Source organism: Aythya fuligula, chromosome 2, assembly GCF_009819795.1.
Source record: "Aythya fuligula isolate bAytFul2 chromosome 2, bAytFul2.pri, whole genome shotgun sequence".
NCBI lineage: Eukaryota > Metazoa > Chordata > Aves > Anseriformes > Anatidae > Aythya > Aythya fuligula.
In genome coordinates this window covers 14,063,058-14,069,057 of record NC_045560.1, presented here as the reverse complement: position 1 = coordinate 14,069,057, position 6,000 = coordinate 14,063,058, and the positions used below count along the sequence as shown (strand labels likewise).

General features: G+C 34.1%; 1 long non-coding RNA gene across 1 annotated transcript in view; it reads left to right on the top strand.

Moving 5' to 3' along the window:
* The first annotated feature begins 1,071 nt into the window (after positions 1 to 1,071).
* Positions 1,072 to 6,000, top strand: part of LOC116486499 — a 47,048-nt gene continuing 42,119 nt past the window's right edge. Inside the window, exon 1 of the long non-coding RNA XR_004252959.1 lies at positions 1,072 to 1,237. This is a non-coding gene — a long non-coding RNA (uncharacterized LOC116486499). The remainder of the gene's footprint in view (positions 1,238 to 6,000) is intronic.

Genomic DNA, 6,000 nt, shown 5'->3' with positions numbered 1-6,000 from the left:
CTCCAGTGATTGAACTAGTGGATAAGCAAGTGCAGGTTATCATGTAATAGATTGGTGAATCTCATCCTTCGTTTCCTTCACCCCACTGCACCCCACCCACCCCCCAATAAATGCACTTAGGTGTTTAATTTTGTCTCCTAGGAAACTTTTGTACATATAGGAAATTGTGTTTCCTTTATTATTATTATTATTATTATTATTATTATTATTATTATTATTATTATTATTATTATTATTATTATTTAATTTGGTTTTGGTATGGAAAATAATTCAAAATTGTTTCAATTCAGATATTTTCTTCTGTTTTGTTTTTGTTTCTGTGTGGATTTGGGTGGAAAGGGTAGGTTCAGCAGTCATGTGAAGGATTTAACTGTGTACAGAGCCTTACTCACAACACACGTAAGCCCTTTTGAAATACCGTGCTTTGTCCTCACGAAAAGGAAAAGCTGCTACTTCATGTGTTAGTTAACAAAGGTTAAGTAAAGCATATTACAATCTTAATTATGTAGTGCTGTTGCAGCTTGCTTAAGTTTTAGTTGGTCAAAGAGAACTCTGCATCCTTGATAATGTTTTAGTTTGACCTGCTAACAAATGTTAATACATCTGTCTTGTACAATGTGTTTTTGTGTGTGAATGTGCATGTATTCAAGGACTAGAAAAGAAATTCTACATGTCAGATGAAGGTCCTTCAGAATTCAGCAAGTGTCATTTAAATGAACAGCAATAAATCACAGAGCACACTATACATACTCTGTACAGGACACAATGCTAAGCAAATTACAACTTTATGTACAGTAATTCTTCAAATATTCTTCTATTTTTTAAATCACTTTAAGTATTTAAGTATATGTCTTTCCAAAGCCAGAAAAAAATTGTTAATTAAAAATTGGTTAAATTCATCAGAATGTTCATAACAAGCAGTAGTTTATTTGGGGGAACATTAGCAAATACACAACAGTCCTATTACTTCCTTAATTTCTGTTGTATAATATTGAAGTCAAATCTTAGTATCCTATCTTTTTTTTTTTTTTTTTTTTTTTTTTTTTTTTTTTTTTTTACAGGAGAGGATAAGCAATAAACATTGCATTTATTAGCTTCTTGTGAGTAAATATTTATCTATCACGCCTTGGCTGTATGCTACTGTTGCATATTCAGTGCTCCCTGACACACCTGTACCATGTGGTCTGCAAACACTCAGAAGAAAATTCTTCACCACATGACAAGACAGACACAACAGGTAAGGCCATTGAAACCAGAGGAAGCACGAAGAGATGAGTCAATGCAGAGTCTTATGTGTGGCAATGATCTCAGGGCACTGGCTGCCTAGCCACTGTCAGGGACTTGAATCGTGAAAATGCTTGTTTGTGAATTTAAGATGTGGGCAACATTTTGCTAGTCCATGAGAGCTAGCAGAAGCAGGCTCTTAAAGGCAAAGGTGAGAAGTTCATGGTTGATGAGATAAAAAGTGGGAGTGCTGGAGGTACACAAAGAAAGGAGCAAGGTGTTAAAAGCACATAGTCCAGGAAATGGTTGCAAGGCTGGGTACATATGAAATGTCTCAAGTAGTTTTAATGAGATGAGATTAATGAGTGTTCTAGCTGTATCCCAATATTGCGACTTTGCTCTGTGATGTCTTTTACATGCCAAATCCATCACCTCTCAATGCCCTTTTCTCCAGAGGGGTCTTCTTTACAATGCTGAAGATAACAAAGGTCCTCTGAAAGACGGAAACACATTGCTTTAGCCACTATAGAATCACTGCATACCACCAGAATGTATAGTAAAATGTAGTAGGGAAAAAGAAAGTAAAAGGATCATAGCTATAAACTGAAACAACTTTTTTTAGAGGATCCCTGGAGGTTTTTTCCCCCATTGTTTGCCCTGCTTATTTTACAGATTACACAGCTTTTCAGCCTGTTATTAGCAGGCAGAATATTTTACTGTGTTGTCTTCAAATTCTTACTTGGATAGATTTGTAAGTAAAAAAATAGTCTATGTTTGTTATAGCATGTGGTATTCTCCACTTAACTAAGGAGATGAAAAGCCACAATTGTGCTATGATGTTTTATTAAAATATAAAAAAAATAGAAAGCTATCAGCACAAACCAATTAAATAATACTTCCTGTCTCCACACGGATTTAGACTACATGCAGATATATATTTACATTTATATTTTATTTGGAAAAAATAAACAGCTTTTACCCAATAAAATCAGGCTTGTTATTTCAGAAGGATTAGCCATCCACCGTTGCTGGAAGCTCAAAAATAAATAAATAACAAAAAACTTCTGTCCCACATATCAGACATTTTAGAAACCTGCAAAGCAATCACTCAACATATCAACTGAATTTCAGAGTCCACAAAACAGCAAACATAAGAGTAAATACATGTAAGTATGAGTAAAGAAGTTGTCATGGAGATGACAACTTCAGGCATTCCTCTGTCCCTTACCTTCACTGGGCCCATCATGATAACAAAAATCATTCCTGAATGGATGAATTAACAGTTCATCAGTGCCTCAGGTCTGTTCTGTTTATAAAAAAATGCCTCTAGCTAAATAGGTGTAGTGTGTTGTGCACAACTCAGTCGCATGGATGGCATTTACAATGCAACCTAACCTAATGAAGAATTGTCACTTCAAAATTGGCCTTCTGTTGAGCAGGCGTTGGATCAGATGGCCTTCATATGTTTCATCTAACTTATTTGTTCTGTGATTCATAGAATCATAGAATCATGGAGTGTTTCAGGTTGGAAGGGACCTTAAAGACCATTTAGTTCCAACCCCCCTGCCATGCACAGGGACACCTCCCACTAGAACAGTTTCCTCAAAGTCCCATCCAACCTGGCCTTGAACACTTCTAGGGATAGGGCATCTGTAACTTCTCTGGGAAACCTGTTTCAGTGCCTTACCACCCTCTAAGTGAAGAATTTCTTATTATATCTGTTTTTTAACAACAATATTTTCTAAGAATATAAATGTTCTCAGAAAGTGAATTAACTGACTAATTTTGTGCTCATTTAAAGGACCTTACTCATGTGACTTCCAGTTTTAAAGGGAGTTAAATATTTTGTTGTTTAGGAAAGGTGAGACCAGTAAAAATGAAACATTTGAAAGAAAAGGTGTAATGCAAGGTTTTCGATCAATATGATTTCACCAAAAGAGAGCATTTTTCCAACACAGTTTCATGTTGATTAACAAATTGACTCTCTTCTGGGAGATCTATATCCTGATACCTAGCAGAAGTAAATCAATATGGTCCAAATGACTTCTTTGAAATTATGTCACTGCAAACCATTTATGAATCTGGTCCATCCCTTCCATTAAAATTAATGGAAGAAAGATGAGTCCAAATGACCTAGAATACTTTTAAATTATATTTTCTTGAATTGTGTCAAAACAATGTTTTTAATCTTTATATGTTTTTTGTGTGTGAGTATTAAATGTGCTGAATGATCTAAATGTAAACTGTGATTAATTATTCCTATATAAGCTCAGTCTACTTCCAGTACAATATTAACATACAATAAAAGACTGTTTCCATCAAGAACTCGGCATCCTCTTGAAAACTGGATTTGGTTAAGGCAACAAGAATGAACATAGTAGAAATGGGGAAGTTAATCAACTTAAGTCAAAAGTCACAGCTCAAATGAGAATTTATTTTATTATTTTATTTTATTTTATTTTATTTTATTTTATTTTATTTTATTTTATTTTATTTTATTTTATTTTATTTTATTTTATTATTTTATTTTATTTTATTTTATTTTGTTTTGTTTTGTTTTATTTTATTTTATTTTATTTTATTTTATTTTATTTTATTTTATTTTTAAGTGTATTAACAAGTCCTGGTGTTAACTAACAGTATGAAATACAAAATTGTTCTTAAAATTTTTCCTTTCACTGTTTCCTATTTTTGTACTTCACTAAGTACCAACAAAATGATGCAATTTTCCATGAATGTTATAAAGGTAGAACCTACAATCTCTTCTTGTGTTGAATAGTTCTTTACTGTATGCACAACTTGTAGGTATGGTTGTCAGATCTGATCTTGTATCTTTGAGCATTTCTGGGGAATTTCTGGGGATTTTATTTTGTTTTTAATTATCTTAGTCTTTTTTATTTTATTTTATTTTTTTTTTTTTTCCCCAGAGACTTTAGAAGTCATAGTGATATACTTCTACTAACATGAACTTTCAAAAAGTAGGCCTAAAAATAGATTTTTCCTCTTCCAGATTCTATTCAGGTACTAGAGCAAATTGAAAGTGTGGCTTACCTAGGTATGAGAATAAAATGTGGGCTGAAGTCATTCTCTATTAGGGGACGATCTAGATGATGTTGAATGACATGAGACCACTTTTAGTCATTTTGTTGCAGATAATACTGTCTCCTGTGACAAAATTAAAGGAATTGGGACTTGGAAAAAGAGCTTGTGCTTTCACTTTTTAGAACTTTTCTTCATAAATGTGGTCTGAACTCTTGCATGTGTCTTTTCTTCTTGTCCTTAGTTATCAGATTTCTGGCACAGTATATTGTGGATTATGTCCATATAGATATTCCTGTTGTCTCTCTAGAATGCATTTTGTGTATTGCTTTGGATGGCTTTTAGAGTAAGTTCATCCCCTTTGCTTTTGTTACATTCGTAAGATTTATTGTTCTTCTCTGGATGTGAAACTCCTTTTGCAGGAGATGGATGGCAATTGTAAAAAGGTTGGGCACTCTGGAGAGTTATCTGCTAACCTAAATATTGATCTTTTCTTTCAGACTTTATCACATGCCCCCATTTTAAGATGCCCATAGTAATAAAATTCCATTAATTTCACTGGAAGCCAGACAGAAGGTCAGCTTTGTGGAACAATTTCTGGACTGATGCTTTTTATGGAACCCACAGACCTTTCTATGCAGAGTTCATGAACTGAGATCCAGGAGGAGCATGAATTTGTTCTAAATGATGGCTCTGATTAGCCTGCAAGAACATTTCAATGGAAAAATACTGTTGGAAACATATGTATTTTCCATTAAAAGCTGCTTTATTTCAGATTTGTACTTCAGAGTGTAGATTGCTTGACTATAGAGTACTTGCATGTGCATGCAAAATGTGACTATTGAAACATTTCTAGCACTGTAAAAAGAAGCTAGTTTGTCTGTCCATCTTGTGCAGCTTCGGAGTGATCTCTTAGAACATTCATTGGCTCTGTACATTAAGTGTTATGTTTTCTATGATTAGCTCTAGGTTTGCAGTATTTGCTAATTCTGCAGACTTCAGGAAGGTTGTGTGTTGCTGACATTTCAAGTCAGGTAGAATAGAGTGATACATATGGGTATTGTAGCTACTTGCAATGAGCTTAGTGAGAAGAACTCTAGCTGCAGAAGGGTTTGGAGGCAACATCAAGACATCAGTCTACGAGCACATGATGAATTTAAAAACTACCTGAACTTTAATTTCATAATGAAAAATCCTGCGTGTTTAGAAGTGGGGTGTTCACAACAGCTAATTTAGCCCTGGGGCTTTTTCTTCCTAAGCTGTCCCTGTGCTCTGTAGCAAGGAAGTAGCCAGACAATATTGCAGAAGGAGGTTAGCCCCTGAGGCCGAAGATAGCCTTTGTATATACTCTCCACTACAGCTTTCATATTTTTACTCAAACCTGTGGTCCGTGAAACTGCATTCATTTTCTTTGGGAGCTGACTAGACATGTCGCACAAACCAGAAATGTGTACCCAATTAACATGTTTGTTTCTGACAGACGGTGTATTATAGTAAAAGATGTGTATCTCATAGTTAAAGAAACAAAACAAAAAAAAAAAAAAGAGAGAAAATGAAAAGCCAGTCTAGAAGAATGTCATAATATTTGAATGCTGTTATTTTTAAAAATTAAAAGTGCAGAAAAATGTTAGGTCTTTTTATTTCTTAGAAAGCATTTTTAATTCAAATGAAGACAATTTGGGGAACTAAATAAGTCAGCTGTCATTGTGGTAACTATGCATACTCCTTTCTGCTTTG